This window comes from Macaca fascicularis, chromosome 16, assembly GCF_037993035.2.
Source record: "Macaca fascicularis isolate 582-1 chromosome 16, T2T-MFA8v1.1".
Lineage (NCBI taxonomy): Eukaryota > Metazoa > Chordata > Mammalia > Primates > Cercopithecidae > Macaca > Macaca fascicularis.
The window spans coordinates 5,884,744-5,903,936 of record NC_088390.1 but is presented as its reverse complement, the minus strand read 5'-3'; the positions used below and the strand labels follow the sequence as shown (position 1 = coordinate 5,903,936).

At 42.3% G+C, this 19,193-nt stretch overlaps 1 long non-coding RNA gene across 2 annotated transcripts in view; it reads right to left on the bottom strand.

Annotated features, from left to right (window-relative positions):
* Nucleotides 1–5,484: 5,484 nt before the first annotated feature.
* The window catches only part of LOC123569447 (uncharacterized), a 151,317-nt gene continuing 137,608 nt past the window's right edge, over nucleotides 5,485–19,193 (bottom strand). The window contains exons 5-6 of one of the 2 annotated variants that reach the window (XR_006693147.2): nucleotides 7,054–7,137; nucleotides 5,485–6,059 (exon numbers count right to left, since the gene is read on the bottom strand). This is a non-coding gene — a long non-coding RNA (uncharacterized lncRNA). The remainder of the gene's footprint in view (nucleotides 6,060–7,053; nucleotides 7,138–19,193) is intronic. The other variant, XR_010582242.1, reaches the window with a different exon arrangement.

Sequence of the window (19,193 nt, the reverse complement as noted above, 5' to 3'; positions counted from 1 at the left end):
CACAGTCATTCTTACAGTTAATAGGTCTAAAAGAAATCCAGATTAAAAGGACAAAGAAGGAATTTAGACTCCTCAGATGGAAATGCATGGATGTTATATTTCTCTCTCCTTGACTCACTCCTTCCCCAGCTGCCTAAGTAAAACCCACGTCCATCTCTGCCACAGACAGAGTTATAAGACCCTCACCTCCCAGTGATGACTTCAGGCCCTGACTCAACATATCAAGGTCTTTCCAACCAGCCTCAGCCTCAGCCTTGTTAATATCATGCAGGGGTGGCTGGGCGTGGTGACTCATGCCTATAATCCCAGCACTTTGGGAGGCCGAGGCGGACAGATTGCTTGAGGTCAGGAGTTCTAGACCAGTTTGGCCAACATGGTGAAACCCATCGCTACTAAAAATACAAAAAAACTGGCTGGACGTGGTGGCATGCACCTGTAATCCCAGCTACTCAGAAGGCTGAGGCAGGGGAATTGCTTGAACCAGGGAGGTGGAGCTTGCAGTGAGCCGAGATCATGCCACTGCACTCCAGCCTGGGAGACAGAGCAAGACTCTGTCTCAAAAAAAAAAAAAAAAATTCATGCAGGGGTAATAATAATGGGAATAAAGGAGAACGGTAGGAAAGTATAATTACTCTATACTGAACTCTAGGCCAATAGCTTGCCATGCATCTTTTACTCAATCCTCATAGCAATTGTGGAAAGTAGAGACAATTGTTATCCCTCATTTATAGCTAAAGAAAGAGACTCAAAGGAGTGACAAGCTTGCATGAAGCACTCCAGATAGATAATGGCTGAGCCCAAGCTCCTCTGTAGGACCCAGGTGTGATTTGCCCCCATTTCTTCTCTCTCTCTCTCTCTCTCTCCCTCACACACACACACACACACAGTAGTCTACAAACCATCATCCCACTCCAGCTCCCTAATTCTACTTGCATTCTCTCTCCCCAATATCCAATCACCCCTTTTCTGCCCCTTGCCATTTTCTTTAACTTAAATACAACCAGGTGATCGGTGATCTGGGTGGTCCAGGAACCCCAGGGCAGCTCTGCCACCAGCTCTAATGGTGGTACTCATTAAGACAAAAGGTCTCTTCCAAGCCCTAGGTTTGCTCAAATCCCCTGTGTCCGAGTGGCCTTTTATACCACTTAGTATTTTCAAAAACATTATCACCAGATAAAAAATAAACAAAAAAAATGTTAGGGGAAAACCTTTCCCAAGCAGTGAAATAAGACCAAATGAAACATAAAAAATTTGTCAGGGGAAATAAGCTTGCCACTCCTGCAGATAAATCTCACCCAAACTGTTCAAGTTGGGCAATTTCCATAAGCTTGTGTGTCCTTCCCAATATCGCTTGGTTCTGAGTCTCAGATCATAAAGGTCAATAAAAGCCTTAATTGGAAATCTCACCCCTCCCAGAATAATGATTCTCAGGTTCACAGACAGCCCCATGGCTGGACAGCAGTGTTGGGTCCAGTGCATCTCAACAAAAGGTTAGACTTTGCAAGCCCAATGGTCTTTGCATCTCTAGCACTTAGCACATAGTAGATGCTTTATAATGCCTGTCAAAGTATCTCCCAGGAATCTCATATGTATTAAATATAATTCTAAGCATTGGCAAAATCCCAGCATCTTTTCCAAATGAAATAAAAAGAGGGGTCACGGGACATTTACAGAGTCGTTAGCCATCAACTCACCCGAGGAAGCCCTCAAGTGGAAGCCTCTAAATCAACTTTTTCTGTAAAGGGTCAGATAGTAAATATTTCAGGCTTTGCAAGCCATGTGGCCTTGGACACATCTACTCAGCTTTGCTGTTGTAGCTTGAAATCAGCCATAGACAATATATAAATGAAAAAGTGCAGCTGTGTTCCTGGAAACCTTTATTTACAAAATAAGCTGCAAGCTGAATTTGGCCCATCCGCCACATTTCGCTGACCCCTGCTCTAAATTGTTAGCGGCATTCAATTCCACGGTGGCTGCTCCCAAACTCTCCCCAGAGAATAAGATCTAATATTTAAATTAACCTCTAAAAGTTTTACATGCACAACAATATCTACATTGGCCTGTAAGAATTTCCACACACCCAATTAAAATCGCTAAATTAATTGAGTCTCAAAGTGAAAAATAAGTCCAGTAAGAATTACCATTGGAGTCCAATTAGAATTACTGTATATTAATACTACGAGAAATATACCCCTGCTTCATTTTATGAATGCTCTAATTTAATGTCACCCACAAGGTATAAAAGGCAGTCTTTAATCCCCTCTTCCTGTGAACCTGAATCAACCAACCATCCCTCTATTCATCCATCATTGAGTGAAAAATATATTGAATTCTTGCTAAAATTAGCAAGAAGGTCTACAGACCACAGAGAGAGTCCTGTGTGGGGGCCTTGACTTTAGGTCTGCACGCCCTGTGATTGTCCCTGTGGAGGCCAGACCCGGGTTGTTCCCACCAGCAGCACCAAGCCCACACAGCAGAAATGCACAATGGGAACATAAGCTCCCAGTCTGTCTCAAGATCACAAAAGAGCCCCCACACTTCCACACATGTCATGCCAATCAACACAGAAGGGCCAGGAGTAGGGGAACGTGCCCTGAGTGCTGTCAGCACTTCTGGCTTTGCCTTCCTGATGAGTGTGTTGGGGAAAGCCAGCCCAAGCCCCACTGAGTTGTTAGCCATCAACTCACCCTAGGAAGCTGCCTTTCTGGTCCAAGCGCAAACCTCTAAATCAACTTTTTCTGTAAAGGGTCAGAGAGTAAATATTTCAGGCTTTGCAGGCCACATGGCCTAGGACACATCTACTCAGCTTTGCTGTTGTAGTTTAAAATTAGCTATATTTTGTGCTAGGTCCTTAGTACACTGTGGTGCATACAACACATGAGGCCTAGAGAAGGTCATGGCCACATGATTAGATGTTATATTCATGCATAACCCACAGGGTTCCAGGGTGGTGGGGACACTAAGGGAGGCACCATCACCTTAGCTGGGGAGAGCTCCGGAAAACTTCAGGGAAGAATACGCCACAGAGTAGTTAAGGGTGTGGAGGGCCTCCCTGGGCAGACAAGAGGGAAACGGCTTTCCAGGCCCAGGAGGTAACCTGTGCAAAAGCATGATGGTGTGAAACTGCATAGTGTGTGTGGGAACTCCGGAGAACTTAGCAAGGCAGAAGAAAAAGGTGAAAAGGGAGAGTAGGGAAAACTAAGCTTCAGGCACCAGGAAGGGCCGCATCATGGAAAGCCATGCCTGAACTCAGACTTTCTCCCAAGGGTACAGAGAGCCCTAGAGGACTCTTCAGTTCAGATTTGCATCTAGATAGACCTATGACTCTGATGCCCTATGGAGAATCTAAAAGCAAGAACATCCAAGAAGGGGGATGTTGCAGTAGGCCAGGAGAGCGCTGAGAAGGTCGGAACAGGGGCCATAGCAAAGGCGATGGAGGGCAAGAGGTGGTACTTAAGAGGGAAAAGCTCCAGGACTTTGTGACCATGAGCAATTACACTATTGGTTCCAATGCTTCACCTCTTCTCCTATCCACACCCTTTGCCTTTTGACTTTGAAGCTCCTCCCACTGAATGGGCAGAGTATGGGTTCAGCCACGTGACTTGCTTGGGTAATAGAGTAAGGCAGAGGTAACACTGCGCCATTCCAAGCTGGTGCCTTGAGAGGTTTTGTGGGTTTTTAGGGACCTGGGAAGAGGAGGATTGAGAGGTTTTGTGTGTTTTTATGGACCTGGGAAGAGGAGGATTGAGAGGTTTTGTGTGTTTTTATGGACCTGGGAAGAGGAGGATTGAGAGGTTTTGTGTGTTTTTATGGACCTGGGAAGAGGAGGATTGAGAGGTTTTGTGTGTTTTTATGGACCTGGGAAGAGGAGGATTGAGAGGTTTTGTGTGTTTTTATGGACCCGGGAAGAGGAGGAGAGACACATGAAACAGAGCCATCCCAACCAAGCCCAGCACAGATCACTCAACCCCCAGTGATAATAACAATTGTTGTAAGCCATTGACTTCCGGGGTGGTGTGTTACCCAGCAATAGTTAACTGCTAAGTGACCAAGGCTTTAGGGATGGGAGGAGAGGAAGGAGTCAACGATCACTTCCAGATAATTCTATTAATTAGATAAATGGAGATGCCATTAACCAGAAGATGAAATACACAGAGGAGGAACAGACTCGGGGGGAAATGCCAAGTTCAGTCTTGAATAAGCTGAATGTGAGATGGCTGTGAAGGAGCCCTAAGGAGACACTCCTCAGTCAGATGTGGGGGTTTTAGGAAATGCGAGAGGGATTTGGGCTACAGATATAGTTTCAAGAAGCATCAGTTTACAAGGAGAAATCGAAGTCATCAGAATTGTAAGAAGAATGGCAGGGGCCAGGCACGGTGGCTCACGCCTGTAATCCCAGCACTTTGGGAGGCTGAGGAGGGCAGATCCCGAGGTCAGGAGATCAAGACCATCCTGGCTAACACGGTGAAACCCCGTCTCTACTAAAAATACAAAAAATTACTGGGCGCGGTGGCGGGCGCCTCAGGTCCCAGCTACTTGGGAGGCTGAGGTAGGAGAATGGCGTGAACCCTGGAGGAGGAGCTTGCAGTGAGCCGAGATCGCACCACTGCACTCCAGCCTGGGCGACAGAGTGAGACTCCATCAAAAAAAGAGAGAAGAATGACAGAAAAAGTTGACCAAGCATGGGTCTTGAAGGAAGGCCTACATTTATGGGTCAGGTGCAAGCATTTGACTATTAAACAAATGCACCCCTCCATCAGTCTCCGTATCAGTATCTAGTATATAGTAGACACGCCACAAGTATCTCATGAAAGAAGTAATCAGTCATTGAATGGATTGGTCAGATTATGGCCAATCAATAAAAACTCTCACACACCAATTTTCTAAGAAAGTTGAAGCAGTCCCACACGCTCCTGACTTTTCAGTAGAAAAAAGAAGGGGAAAAAGTTGTATTGCAGATTTAGTCAGTAACATGTTATTTGCTCCATCAATCGACTCAAAGCAAAGGTTAGGGATTGTGCAGAAAAGAGTTCATACAGTAGGGCCAGGACTGCTGTCCTTAGAAAGGGCTGCTTGCAAAGCCAGTCCTTGGCTGACGTCTGGGAACTTGAATGGTAGAGAGTTCTTTATTCTGATGCAAAACTTTGCCTAACGTATAAGAGTGGCTCCCTGTGCTTAAACCATTTGCACGAACAATGTGGTTTATGCTGACACCTGCTTTTCTTCTGGAAAGCCAGAGCCAAATTTGGTCCGTACTAGACACAGAGTACCTAGTGAGCAGCTCCCAGTAAAAACCTTTGGCAATGACTCTAATGAGCTTCCCTGATAGACAGATTTCACAGGTGTTATCATGACTCCTTGCTGGAGGACTTATGTGTGTCCTGTGTGACTTCACTAGAGACAACTTTGGAAAACTTGCACCTGGCTTTCTCCAGACTTTACTTCACATGCCTTTTCCCCAGGCTTATTTTTCTTTGTATCCTTTTGCTGTAATGAACCACGGCTGTGACAACAACTACATGTTGAGTGTGTGAGTCTCCCTAGCAAATCCATCATGCGGAGGATCTCGGGGACCCCTCCAACACGCGTATTGTGTTTAACAGTCACTAGCAAACAGACTGAAAACCGCCAAACCCGAATTCGGCAAACATATTTTTCCTTACCCTAATTTATATACATCATCACTTTCACCCCCACATATACAGAAATTAATATAAGCCACATTAATATTAAAAAAGTATTTTTTAAATCGATAAATCTCAAAAGAGAAAATTACACTGACAGGCCGGGCACGGTGGCTCATGTTTGTAATCCCAGCACTTTGGGAGGCCAAGGCAGGTGGATCACCTGACGTCGGGAGTTCGAGACCAGCCTGACCAACATGATGAAACTCCTGTCTCTGCTAAAAATACAAAACTTAGCGAGGCCTGGTGGCGGGCACCTGTAATCCCAGCTACTAGGGAGGCTGAGGCAGGAGAATCGCTGGAACCCGGGAGGTGGAGGTTGCAGTGAGCCGAGATCGCGCCATTGCGCTCCAGCCTGGGTGACGGAACAAGACTCTGTCTCAGAAAAAAGAAAAGAAAAGAAAATTACAGTGACAAGTAGATTATATTAATTTTCCTTCTTACTTGCCTTACTGTACTAATCTGTGGCCGCCCCATTCGGTCTGGATGTTTAGCTCATTATTCTCATCCTGTGTACCGCAGTAGACCACTGCAGGGGCTTGAACTCATAGGAGTACTAAACACTCTCCGTACAGAAAAACTCTTATATGGTTTATATTTGTCTAACTCTCCTCTCTTGTAGAGATATACAACTATTTTTCAAATGTGTATGAGGGCTTGAGGTTAATAAAACATGGATCGATTTAAAAGTGCATTTGCGTGTGTAGTAGTGAGCGTGGCTATTTATAATTCTATGAGACGAAATAAAATGACTTTAAAAATATATAATAGGCCAGGAAAACAATAAAAAGTGATACTGGCATTTCAGAAATGGTGAACATTTTTGAAAAATAGGAACCGGATTTGATCTGAAATGAAACAAAACCACAGGAAACTGATGAAGGAAAAGACCCCTTCGAAGGGAGAAGTTGTTCCAGAGAATTCCAAACTCAAAGGCCTTCAACAGAAGACAGAGTAGACTCTGGTCCTTCAGAGAGGGCACGAGTGGGAAGGAGCACTCAGGGCAGCTGAGTCTCTAACAAGCTTCCCTGATAGACACGTTGCACAGGTGTTAATCACGACTCCTTGCGGCTCAGCCCCGCCTCTCTCCCCTGGACAAAGAGTGTTGACACCAAGAGTGTGAAGCTGTGTCCAATGTGGCCAATGAGGCCCTTGGACCACACCGACCACGATAAAGGATGGGACGCCCAGGAAAACAAGCTCCCGACCAAGCCGTCACTCCTGAGTGTGCCCCCACCCCTACTTCATAATTGCCACGGACGGGCCACGGGAAACACAGGGCTCAGGTGTCCTGGAAGTGAGGACACATCAAAAATCCACCAGGCACTTACAGAAAACCAACGCTATGTCAAACAGGAATCACACTTACCACACGGATGAACTGAGAGTTCAGTAGCACGCAGAACAGGCTTTCAAAGAGGAATAAAGTATCTCTTTCAAATTCATCAAATACCTGAAAAATTAAAATTTTAACCATCAAAATCTCACTAATAATATACGAAAATATTTTCCCTCTGAACATAGGTAGTAATAGCATAGTATATGAAAGCAAAAACAAAATAGAACAGAGTAGACTTGATCAGTAAAATTAAAACTTTTTAAAAATACCAATAAAATGTACAGATCTCCAGGAATGACAGTGAAGAAATAAGAGAAACAGCAACCTACATAACATTCAGAACCAGAAATATGCCTAATTATAGATATGGAAAAGATTTTCTCAACATAGGAAAAAATTGATAATTTTATCTGATAGATTTTTCAATTCAGATAAAATAAATTATTTTCTTGGAAAATTACCTCGATGTACTCAAGTACAGAAATTCTGAATGGATTAACTTTGGAAGAAATTGAAATAATGGTTAGTAATTACACTCCAAATAGGCACTGCCTTATGAAGATTTGGGGACCAGTTATCCCGAATCCTGAATAAACAGAAAATACATAATTATATGAAATATTTCAGACAAAGTTTCCAGAGAATTTATCTTGATTCATTCTATAAGTTTTCCATAACCATGATACCAAAACTGAATAAGTGTAACACCAAAAAGTATCCTGCAAGTCAATCTCATTCAAGCTCTTAAATGTGAAAATGTTAAATAATGCGTTTGCGTATCAAATGCATCAATGTACTAAAATACTAATACATTATCACAAATAAAAAGTTTTCCTCAGAAATATATGAGCAATTGAATATCAGGAAATCAGTCATTGTAAATAATCACATTAATAAAGTAAATGAATAAAAACATGAGATTATCTCAATTGATAGTGGAAAAGTATTGGATCAAATTCAACATGCTTAAGCCCCCAGCAGGCTAGAAATAGAAGAAAACTTATTAAATCTTACAAAGCTAATTTGTCAATCACTCACAGCAGACATCACAGATAATGGTAAAAACATCTGAAATATTTTCTCCAAAACAGAAATTTAAAATATGAAGATGATTGTTATCACTCTAATTACACAGCATTGTACTGGAGGTTCTAGTCGATGCAACAAGACGCAAAAATTAAATAGAATGTGTGATTATCAGGTAAAAAGAGGAAGATTTGTCAGCATTACAGACCATACACTCGCCTCTCTGGAAAATCCAGGTGAATCAGATGTAAAAGCATTAGAACTAATCAAAGAGTTGATTAAATTTGCTAATTTTAAGATTAAAGTTTTTAAATCAATAGCTCTAAAGCACCAAAAAATTAACAGTTGGAAAAATGTGATGGGATAGAGCAGGATTTGGCACATTATGGCCCATGGGCTAAGCCCATTTGGCAACGTGTTTTTGTAAATAAAGTTTTATCGCAGTATAGCTATACCAATTTGTTTATACATTGTCTAGGGCTGCTTTCAGACTACAATGGCAGAGTTGGTTATTTGAAAGAGAGATCAGCTAATGAGCCCATCAACTAATGAGCAGATAATGTTTATATATATAATATATGTGTGTGTGTGTGTATGTGTGTAATACTACTCAGACATTTAAGAAAAAGTAATAATGTCTTTTACAGCAACTTGGATGAAACTGGAGGTCATTATTCTTTTTTTTTTTTTTTTTTTTGAGACGGAGGCTAGAGTGCAGTGGTGCTCACTGCAAGCTCTGCCTCTCAGGTTCACGCCATTCTGATTAGCCTCAGCCTCCTGACTAGCTGGGACTACAGGTGCCTGCCACCACACCCGGCTAATTTTTTAGCAAATCTTAAAATATATACTATCTGGCCCTTCACAAACAAAGATTGCCAGCTTGTGGAATAGAGCATCTCATTCTCATTAACAATGAAATTTATAAAAATATTCAGAAATAAATTTATAAATGAGTGGACAATTTATTGATTAATAAAAGTATAAAACTTTACTAAGGCATAAGATAAATTTTAAATAAGCTTGAATGGAAAGACTCAATACTGTAAAAATGTCTATTCTCCTCCAAATGAATCTATAAATACAAAGTAATCACATTCGAAATTCCAACGGGAGACTGTTAAACTTGACAACTGTAAATCCAAACTTTAAATGAAAAAGAAAATGTAGGACTTTCACTTCAAATAATGGCAAACCATTTGCTTTAAACCAACCTACAGGTGCACCTCAGAGACAAACAAAGATGGACACAATATTTAAAAGCAACTTTTTGGAACTAAAAGTAGATCTACACCTCAATCTAGCAATCCCACTACTGGGTACCTACCCAAAGAAAAAGAAATCACTATATCAAACAGATACTTGCATGCTTGTATTTATAGCAGCACAATTCATAATTGCAAAGCTATAGAATCAACCTAAGTGCCCATCAACTAATGAGCAGATAATGTTTATATATGTGTGTGTGTGTGTGTGTGTGTGTGTAATACTACTCAGACATTTAAGAAAAAAAACATCTTTTAAAGCAACTTGGATGAAACTGGTGGTCATTCTTCTTCTTCTTTTTTTTTTTTTTTTGAGATGGAGTCTTGCTCTGTCGCCCAGGCTGGAGTGCAGTGGCGCGATCTCGGCTCACTGCAACCTACCCCTCCTGGGTTCACACCATTCTCCTGCCTCAGCCTCCCAAGTATCTGGGACTACAGGCACCCGCCACCTCGCCCGGCGAATTTTTTCTATTTTTAGTAGAGACGGGGTTTCACCGTGTTAGCCAGGATGGTCTCGATCTCCTGACCTCGTGATCCACCCGCCTCGGCTTCCCAAAGTGCTGAGATTACAGGCGTGAATCACCGTGCCCAGCCTGGAGGTCATTACTCTAAATGAAGTAACTCAGGAATCAAAGACCAAGTGAGAGCTAAGCTATGGGTACACAAAGGCATACACAGTGTTATAATGAACACTGAAGAGTCATAAAGGAGGAGGGTGGGAGTGGGGTGAGGGATGAAAAACCACCTATTGGGTGAAATGTACGCTACTCAGGTGATGGACACACTAAAATCCTAGGCTTCACCACGATATGGTTCATCCATGTAACAAAAAACCATGTGTATTCTTAAAGGTATTGGAATGTTTTCAATTAAAAATAAATAAATAAATACCTTCCTAAATGCATCCAAGAGTTAACCAGATAGTGAGAAATTATCACACCAAGATCTAAAATAAGATAGAAATTGAAAGAGGTGAGCCGGCCATTGAAGGCCACCTTTGTCCCCCAAGCAATTACAAATCCAAAAGAAGTAATTTATAAGCTAAGACCCATTTTGAAATCTTTACCAGGCAAGAGGGACAGGGGTAGGAACCGTAATGACACAGTCGCACTAATTGCTGAGATGCCAAAGTTCTAAGCCTAAGGAGGAACCAGAAGTAAACCAACTTTTACACAGGCTGCCTCGTGGTTTCAAGTTACCAGGTGTTCTACAATATTTCAAACCTGAAATGGGATTAAGGTGATCCGAGATTGCTATCACCTGGTAGAACCAAATGAAAGAGAACTAGCAACGTAAAATATGTCAAAGCAGATTTGAAAAAGCACCAAATAGGCCAGGCGCGGTGGCTCACGCCTGTAATCATAGCATTTTAGGAGGCTGAGACAGGCAGATCACGAAGTCAGGAGATCGAGACCATCCTGACTAACATGGTGAAACCCTGTCTCTACTAAAAATACAAAAAGTTAGTTGGGCATGGTGCAGGTGCCTGTAGTCCCAGCTACTCAGGAGGCTGAGACAGGAGAATCATTTGAACTCCAGAGGCGGAGGTTGCAGTGAACCAAGATCATGCCACTGTGCTCCAGCCTGGGCAACAGAACAAGACACCATCTCAAAAAGAAAAAAAAAACAAAAAAAAAACAAAAAAAAACCACCAAATAGATGTTATACATTAAAAATACAATGATTAAAATTAAGAACTCGAGACACAAATAAAGAGACAATTAATGAACTGAAATACATGTTAGGTAAAATACTTAGAATGAAGTGCCAAAAGACAAAGAGATGGAAATTACAGAAAAAAGAGTAAGAGACACAGGGGATATGTTGAGAAAGACTGACATGGGTTTCACAGAAGTCCCAGAAGGAGAGTAGAGAGAATAGGTTGGAAGCAATATTTAAACAAGTAAAATGGCTTTAAAATCTCCAAAACTAGTGAAATAAATTAATCGATGGATTCAAGACCCCAATGGCTCCTTGGCAAAAGAAATAAAAAATAAATATACTCCCAGATACATCATAGTGAAACAGCATAAAACCAAAGACAGAGAGAAAATCTTAAATGTACCGAGGGGTGAGGGTGGAAACGCAACACTTCTAAGAAGAAACAGACCTCCAGCTGACTTCTCAACAGCAACAGTGGAAGACAGAAGACAGAGGGGTGGTATTTCCAATGGACTAAAAGAAAATAAATGCCAGTCTAGAATTCTATACCCAGTGAAAATACTTTCCAAGAACAATTTGAAAGAAAGACGTTTTTAGAACAGCAAACAACCAAGGGTCTTCACCACTAACCAATTTTTACTAAAGAAAATACGAAAGGAAATGATCCCAGATGCAATAGTGGAAATTAAGAACAAGGAACAAAAAATGATGGTAAATATATAGATAAACCAAAATGAACTCTGAGTTTATTTTAAAAACTAATAATATTCCCTGTGAAGGCTTAAATGCATATAGAATTAAAATACAGAAAAACAGCACATGAGCCAAGAGAGGAGAACACGGAATAAAAGTATTCTGAGATCCTTACATTGTTCAAGAGGAAAGTAAATGTACCAACTCATATTAGACTTCAATGAGTCAATAAAGCATATTGTTATCTAGAGAGATCATGGCAGGAGAACGGTGGGAACCCAGGAGGCAGAGTTTGCAGTGAGCCGAGATTGCGCCACTGCACTCCAGCCTGGGCGACAGAGCAAGATTCCGTCTAAAAAAGAAAAGAAAAAAAAAAAATATATATATATATATATATATAGTAGAAGAGTATATAACTTCCAAACAACAGAGGAGTAGAGGTTGAATCATGTATGGATGAATAGCCTCAAGAAAATGCCAAAAAATAGGTCAGGTGCAGTGGCTCATGCCTGTAATTCCAGCCTTTTGGGAGGCTACACTGGGTGGATCACATGAGGTCAGGAGTTCGAGACCAGCCTGACCGACATGGAGAAACCCAATCTCTACTAAAAATACGAAAATGAGTTGGGTGTGGTGGCTCACGCCTGTAGTCTCAGAGGCAGGAGAATTGCTTGAACCTGGAGGCAGAGGTTGCAGTGATGGTGCCACTGCATTCCAGCCTGGGCAACAGAGTAAGACTCCATCTCAAAAAAAAAAAAGAAAGAAAGAAAATAAAAAAGAAAATGCCAAAAAATAATAGAAAATGAGGGAGGATTTGCCCAGATAGATGTTAGAACAAAAATTACGCACATATTTATTTAAATGATGTAGTGTAGGCATACGAATAGTGGAACAAATTGTGTTTATTTTTATGTCCCCCTAAAACTTCGTGTGTTGAAACCCTAGCCCCCCATGTGACAGTAACTGGAGTGGGGACTTTGGGAGGTCATTAGGTCATGTGACTAGAGCCCTCCTGACAAGATTAGTGCCCTTATAAGAAGAAACAGCAAACAGCCTGATTCCTTTCTCTGTTCTGTGCCATGTGAGGGCATAGAAAGAAGACAACCATCTGTGGACCAAGAAAATACCTTTTCCTCAACAAAATCTTATCGTGCAGACACCCTAATCTTAGACTTCCCAGTCTTCACAACTGCTAGCAATACATCTCTGTTGTTTAAGTCACCCAGCCTATGGGATTCCATGATGGCAGCCTGAACTGACTGAGATACATAGATACACGGATCACAGGAATGGAGTAGAATCTGCAGTTTTGTGTATATATGGCAATTTCAACTACAATGACAACAGTAATGATATAATAAGGAATTAGGAACTGTTCTAAGTGCATTTATTATTAGTGACAAAATATTATTTGCCATAAAAGCATTTCAATTTCCTAGGAAAGAAAAGACTATTCAATAAGTAGTTTAAAGAAAACTCCATATCCATTTGAAAAAATTAACTTAGATACATTACTTGTACCATACAAAAAATTCCTGCTAGATAAAATGCTAAATGTAAAAAAAAAAAAAGAAAGAAAAAAAAAGAAACTATAAAAGAGTTGGAATAAAACTGTGAAGTAATTATTATAATCTTAGTATTGGAAAGATTTTCCTAAAACAAGACATATAACCCAGAAGCCATATAATAGAGGATTAACATTTTTAATCTCATAAAATTTTAAAACATTTTTGTTGAAAAATGACACCTCAAATACAGAGTTAAAATACAAACAGCAAAGAGAAGACATTATATGCAACACACTTATCTCATATAGAATTTATAGCCAAACTATATCAAGATTATACATAAATCAATAAGACACACAAGACAATAAAAATCAGACAAATGATATAAATAGGCAATTCACAGAAGAAAAATAGAAATGCCGATAATCATATGAGAAAATGCACAGCTTCTGCTAGTAATCAGGGAAATGAAAATTAAAACAATAATGAGATATGATTTTATACTAATTATATTGCCAAAAATTAAAAAGATTGATAGTAGCAAATATTAGCAAGGATGTGTGAAAACAGGTGCTTTCAGATACTTGCTGAAAGCAGTTGAGAACGTGTGAGGTCATTTGGAACCCATTAGGCATCATTGACCAATGTTTAAATGGGCATTCCGTTTACCCTAGCAATTTCATTCCTGAAAACCCACCTGCGCACAAAGATATACATACAAAAGCAGTTTTTGTAGCCTGGTTTGTAAGCGCAAAACGCTGGGGGTTGGGAAATTGATAGATGTGTATCAGTAGGAGAGCGGCTAAAGATTGACATAATGTGGGACGGTGGAATTCTCTACATATATTAAAATAATGTAGTAGACTTTCATGCACTGACATGGAAAGATGCCCAATACTTATCAAAAAGTAAAATAAAATTAAAAAATAATTTGCATGGTATGGCACCATTTATGTTTATATGTTTCTTACACACACACACACACACACACAAAGACATTGGAAGAATGGAACCCAAGGTGTTGATGTTGGTTACAGATATGGTTTAGATCTGTGTCCCCACCCAATATCATCTTGAATTGTAATCCCCAGTGTTGGAGGTGGGGCCTGGTGGGAGGTGATTGGATCTTGGGGGTGGATTTCTCATGAATGGTTAGCACTGTCTGCTTGGTGCTGTTCTCATGATAGTGAGATCTCGCGAGATCTGGTTGTATAAAATGTATAGCACCACCTGCACCACTGTCTCTTGCTCCTGCTCTGCCATGTGCGACACCTCCCTCCTCTTTTGCCTTTTGCTATGACTGGAAGCTTCCTGAGTCCCACCCATGATTCGGGATCAGGGAAGGGAAGTGGTAGGTAAAGGAGGGCTTGGTCCTTGTCTAGGGCTCCACCCCATGGACCTAGCTGAGGACAGGCACTCCTGCCTTCCTGCCCAAATGTTGCATTTCCCAGGACCACCCTGGACTGCCAGGTGCCCATCCTGTGCCTGTAAAAACACGAGACCCAGCTGGGCACCGTGGCTCCTGCCTGTAATCCCAACATTTTGGGAGGCCTAGGCGGGCAGATAGACAGGTCAGGAGTTTGAGACCAGCCTGACCAACATAGTGAAATCCCGTCTCTACTAAAAATACATTAAAAAAAAAAAAAAAAAAACTAGCTGGGTGTGGTGGTGGACACCTGTAATTCTAGCTACTTGGGAGGCTGAGGCAGGAGAATTGTTTGAACCCAGGAGGTAGAGGTTGCAGTGAGCCAAGAGAGTGCCACTGCACTCCAACCCTGGCAATAGTGCCAGACTCCCTCTGAAAAAAAAAAAAAAGACCGTGGCTGGGCACAGCGGCTCAAGCCTGTAATCCCAGCATTTTGGGAGGCCAAGGTAGGCAGATCACTTAAGGTCAGGAGTTCCAGAACAGCCTGGCCAACATGATGAAACCCTGTCTCTACTAAAAATTGTTTGGGCATGGTGGCAGATGCCTGTAATCCCAGCTACTCAGGAAGCTGAGGCAGGAGAATCATTTGAACCTGGAAGGCGGAGGTTGCAGTGAGCCAAGATCATGCCACTGTACTCCAGCCTGAGCAACAAAAACAAGACCCTGTCTCAAAAAAAAAAAAAAAAAAAAAAAATGTCAAAGTGGGCAGATCATGAGGTCAAGAGATCAAGACCATCCTGGCCAACATGGTGAAACATCATCTCTACTAAAAATACAAAAATTAGCCAGGCATGATTGTGTGCTCCTGTAGTCCCAGCTACTCAGGAGGCTGAGGCAGGAGAATCACTTGAACCCGGGAGGCAGAGGTTGCAGTGAGCCGAGGTCGTGTCACTGTGCTCTGTGATATTGCTTCTAAAATCCAGGGGGAAGTGTATGACATTACTCCCAATGTAACAGTGGGTGTACATCCACCCGGGGATATTGCTCCTAATATTCAGGGAAGGAGAAAATGATATTACTGCCAATATCGCAGAGAGCTTACAACCCTTCTGTGATATTGTTCCTAATATCCAGAGGGGGGAGAGGATGATGTCAGTACAACATCACAGGCTGTGTACACCCACCCAGTGATATTGTTCCTAATATCCAGAAAGGGAGAGGATATTACACCCCATATAGCAGGAGGTGTATACCCACGCTGTGATATTGTTCCTAATATCCCGGAAACGAAGAGCTTGATTTTACTCCCAGTATCGCAGGTGGTGTACATCCCCTCCCCTTGTGATATTGTTCTTAACATTCAAAAGAAGAGAGGATGACATTACTCCCAATATCGAAGAAAGTGTAAACCCTCGTGTGACATTGTTCCTAACATCATGAAGGGGAGAAGATGATATTAATCCCCATGTCGCAGAAAGTGTACACCCCCCTGTGATATTGTTCCCGTGATCCAGGAGAGAAGAGGATGATATTACATTCAATATCACATGGGGTGTACACGCCCCCAGTGATATTGTTCCTAACTTCAACATGGGAGAGGATGATATCAAACCCAATATTGCAGGGGGGGATATTGGGATATTGTTCTTCATATCCAGCAGGGGAGAGGATGAAATTACTCCCAATACTGCAGAGGGTGTACACCTGTCTGTGAAATAGTTCGTAATTTCCAGAGAGAGAGATGATGCTACTCACAATATTGTAAACACGCTGTGGGTCCACCGTGGATTGTAATAGCCAGGGGAAGAGATGGGGGGCGATATTACTTCATCTCGCAGGGGGTGTCCATATATTATAATTACATATATAAGAGATTATATATATTATATATTACATAATATTCATATATAATATATAATTTATATAGATGAATATTATTATATCTACAAATATTAATATGATATATCTTAATATGATATCGATATTATTTATTAATATTTAATTTCTGTCGTCAGCCTGGCGACAGAGAGAGACTGAGTCTCAAAAAAAGAAAAAGCAAGACTCTTGCAGGCAGACATACAAGCAGCTGGACGTCATGAGGAATACATCGGCAGAAGAAGACACAACCCCCTGCTCGTGGAGATCACGCTGGCACAAGAGCAGGCCGCCAGGCATGGGCAGGTCATCGACCAGAGGAACAAACTGGAGTTTGGCCTGAGCAGTCGGAGTTGAGCCTGGTGGCCAAGCAGCCTGACTCCAAGAGAAAACCACCTCCCTTCTGACTCCCCCATCTGCTGAGAGCTACCTCTACTCAATAAGACCTTGCATTCATTCTCTAAGCCCACGTGTGATCCGATTATTCTAGTACACCAAGGCAAGAAACCCCGGGATACAGAAATCCCTCTGTCCTTGTGATAAGGCAGGGGCTCTCATTGAGCTGGTTAACACAAGCTGCCTACAGAGCACAAACTAAAACAGCACCCGTGTAACACACACCCACTGGGGCTTCAGGAGCTGCCAACATTCACCCCTAGACACTGCCTTGGGGTCGGAGCCCCACAGCCTGCCCATCTGCACGCTCCCCTAGAGGTCTGAGCAGCGGGGCGCTGAAGAAGGGAGCCCCGCCCCATCACGTGTGCCGCAAGGGGGACAAGGGAAGTGTTCCCATTTCACCCGGAAGCAGATGCCATCATGCTTCCTGTACAGCCTGCAGAACCGTTAACCAATTCAACCTCTTTCTTTTATAAATTACCTAGTCTCAGGTATTTCGTATAGCAATGCAAAAATTGACTAATATAGTTGCCCATAGGGAAGAGAGTATGAGCAATGAGTAAAGAAATGGTGACTTTCATGTATGAAAGTGATGTTCTGGCCAGGGCGTGGTGGCTCACGCATGTCATCCCAGCACTTTGGGAGGCTGAGGCTGGCAGATCATGAGGTCAGGAGATGGAGACCATCCTGGCTAACATGGTGAAACCCCATCTCCACTAAAAATACAAAAAATTAGCCAGGCGCGGTGGTGGACGCCTGTGGTCCCAGCTACTCGGGAGGCTGAGGCAGGAGAATGGTGAGAACCCGGGAGGCGGAGCTTGCAGTAAGCGGAGATGGCACCACTGCACTCCAGCCTGGGCGACAGAGCGAGACTCCGTCTCAAAAAAAAAAAAAAAAAAAAAAAAAAAAAGTAAGTAATGTTTTGCCCAAAACTGAGATGAAAGCAAATTGTGTGTTCATCCTTTGAGAGCAGGCTGGAGAAATGTGTTGAGAGCTTCAGTGAAAGGCCAGGCCCCGGGCCTGTGAGTGATACCTGGAGGTGAATGGGATATATAAACCCTGTTATAAACCCTGTTGCTTGAAACATTCAATTAATAGACCCAGATCAATTCGCTATCCTTTACTTCTCAGATCTATGACTTGGTCTTTTTGATTAGTGAGTCGTGTCTGATGGTGGTTCCAAATTATCCATGCTCCACCACTGAGAAGAACCTGATTTTTTATGACCACGTGATGCCAGACAGCAAGCTGTGTCTAGCTAGGCCACGACCAAGCAAGAAAGAAAAGTCCATGTCCAGCTAAGAGAGGCAAATCTCTCCCGGGATCTTTGAACAGCTCACTCCCTTTGCTACCTGTGTTAGAATCCTTCATTAATAAGCAGTAAACCTTGACTCGCATTTGGAAATTTTAACTGACCATGGTTTGCTCTGTATTTAAATTTTATAAAATAAGACCGTATTGAGGTAATACCTGTGAAATATATAGTTCTATAAATAAATGTCCCCCTTGTATAGCTTTTGATTGGATATTTTCTATCTTGGTGGATACTAAACAATTCATCTGGAAGCCTAGAAAACAATTTGATGTTTAAAATAGATTTTTATACTCAAAAAAAAAAATATTGAGTTCATATACTTTTCACAGTTACTCTAATGAATGAAAGGGAATGAAGTGGAGAGAGGGTGGTATGGAGATAAATGAATTTCCAGTCATGAAGCACAAACTCAAAAACCAAAGCCAAATTGACTCCCTGTGGTGCACATCTTTCACAAGCCCTGCACACACAGACAGGGGGCCCTGGGTTCCAGCCACCAACCCCCTTCCCCCACGCTCTCTTGAGAGGCCCCCAGCACCCTTTCCTGGCTGCCTCGGCTGCACTCTCCTGGCCAAATCCCAGCCTGCTCCAACCCAACTGTCTCACTTCTGCTCACCCACACCAGAGCAGCTAAATGTCACCTGAGAAACTCACTTTAAATGACCTGATTCTTATTTGTTACGCTTTCAATTCATGACCACAGAATTCACTCAGAGACTCAGCCCTTCGGACCGCCCTCCCGTGTTAATCTCTTGGGTTCACTTTGTGACTTTCTAGGAAAACTGTTCTGTCGCCTATGCATGTAGGCTGACGCCTGAAATCCCAGCACTTTGGGAGGCCGAGGCAGGCAGATTGCCTGAGGTCAGGAGTTCGAGGCCAGCCTGACCCACATGGTGAAACTTTGTCTCTACTAAAAATACAAAAAATTACCCAAGTGTGGTGGTGGACGCTTGTAATCCCAGCTACTCAGGAGGCCGAGGCAGGAGGATCACTTGAACTCAGGAAGCAGAGGTTGCAGTAAGCCGAGATCACACCACTGCACTCCAGCCTGGGCAAAAAGAGCAAAA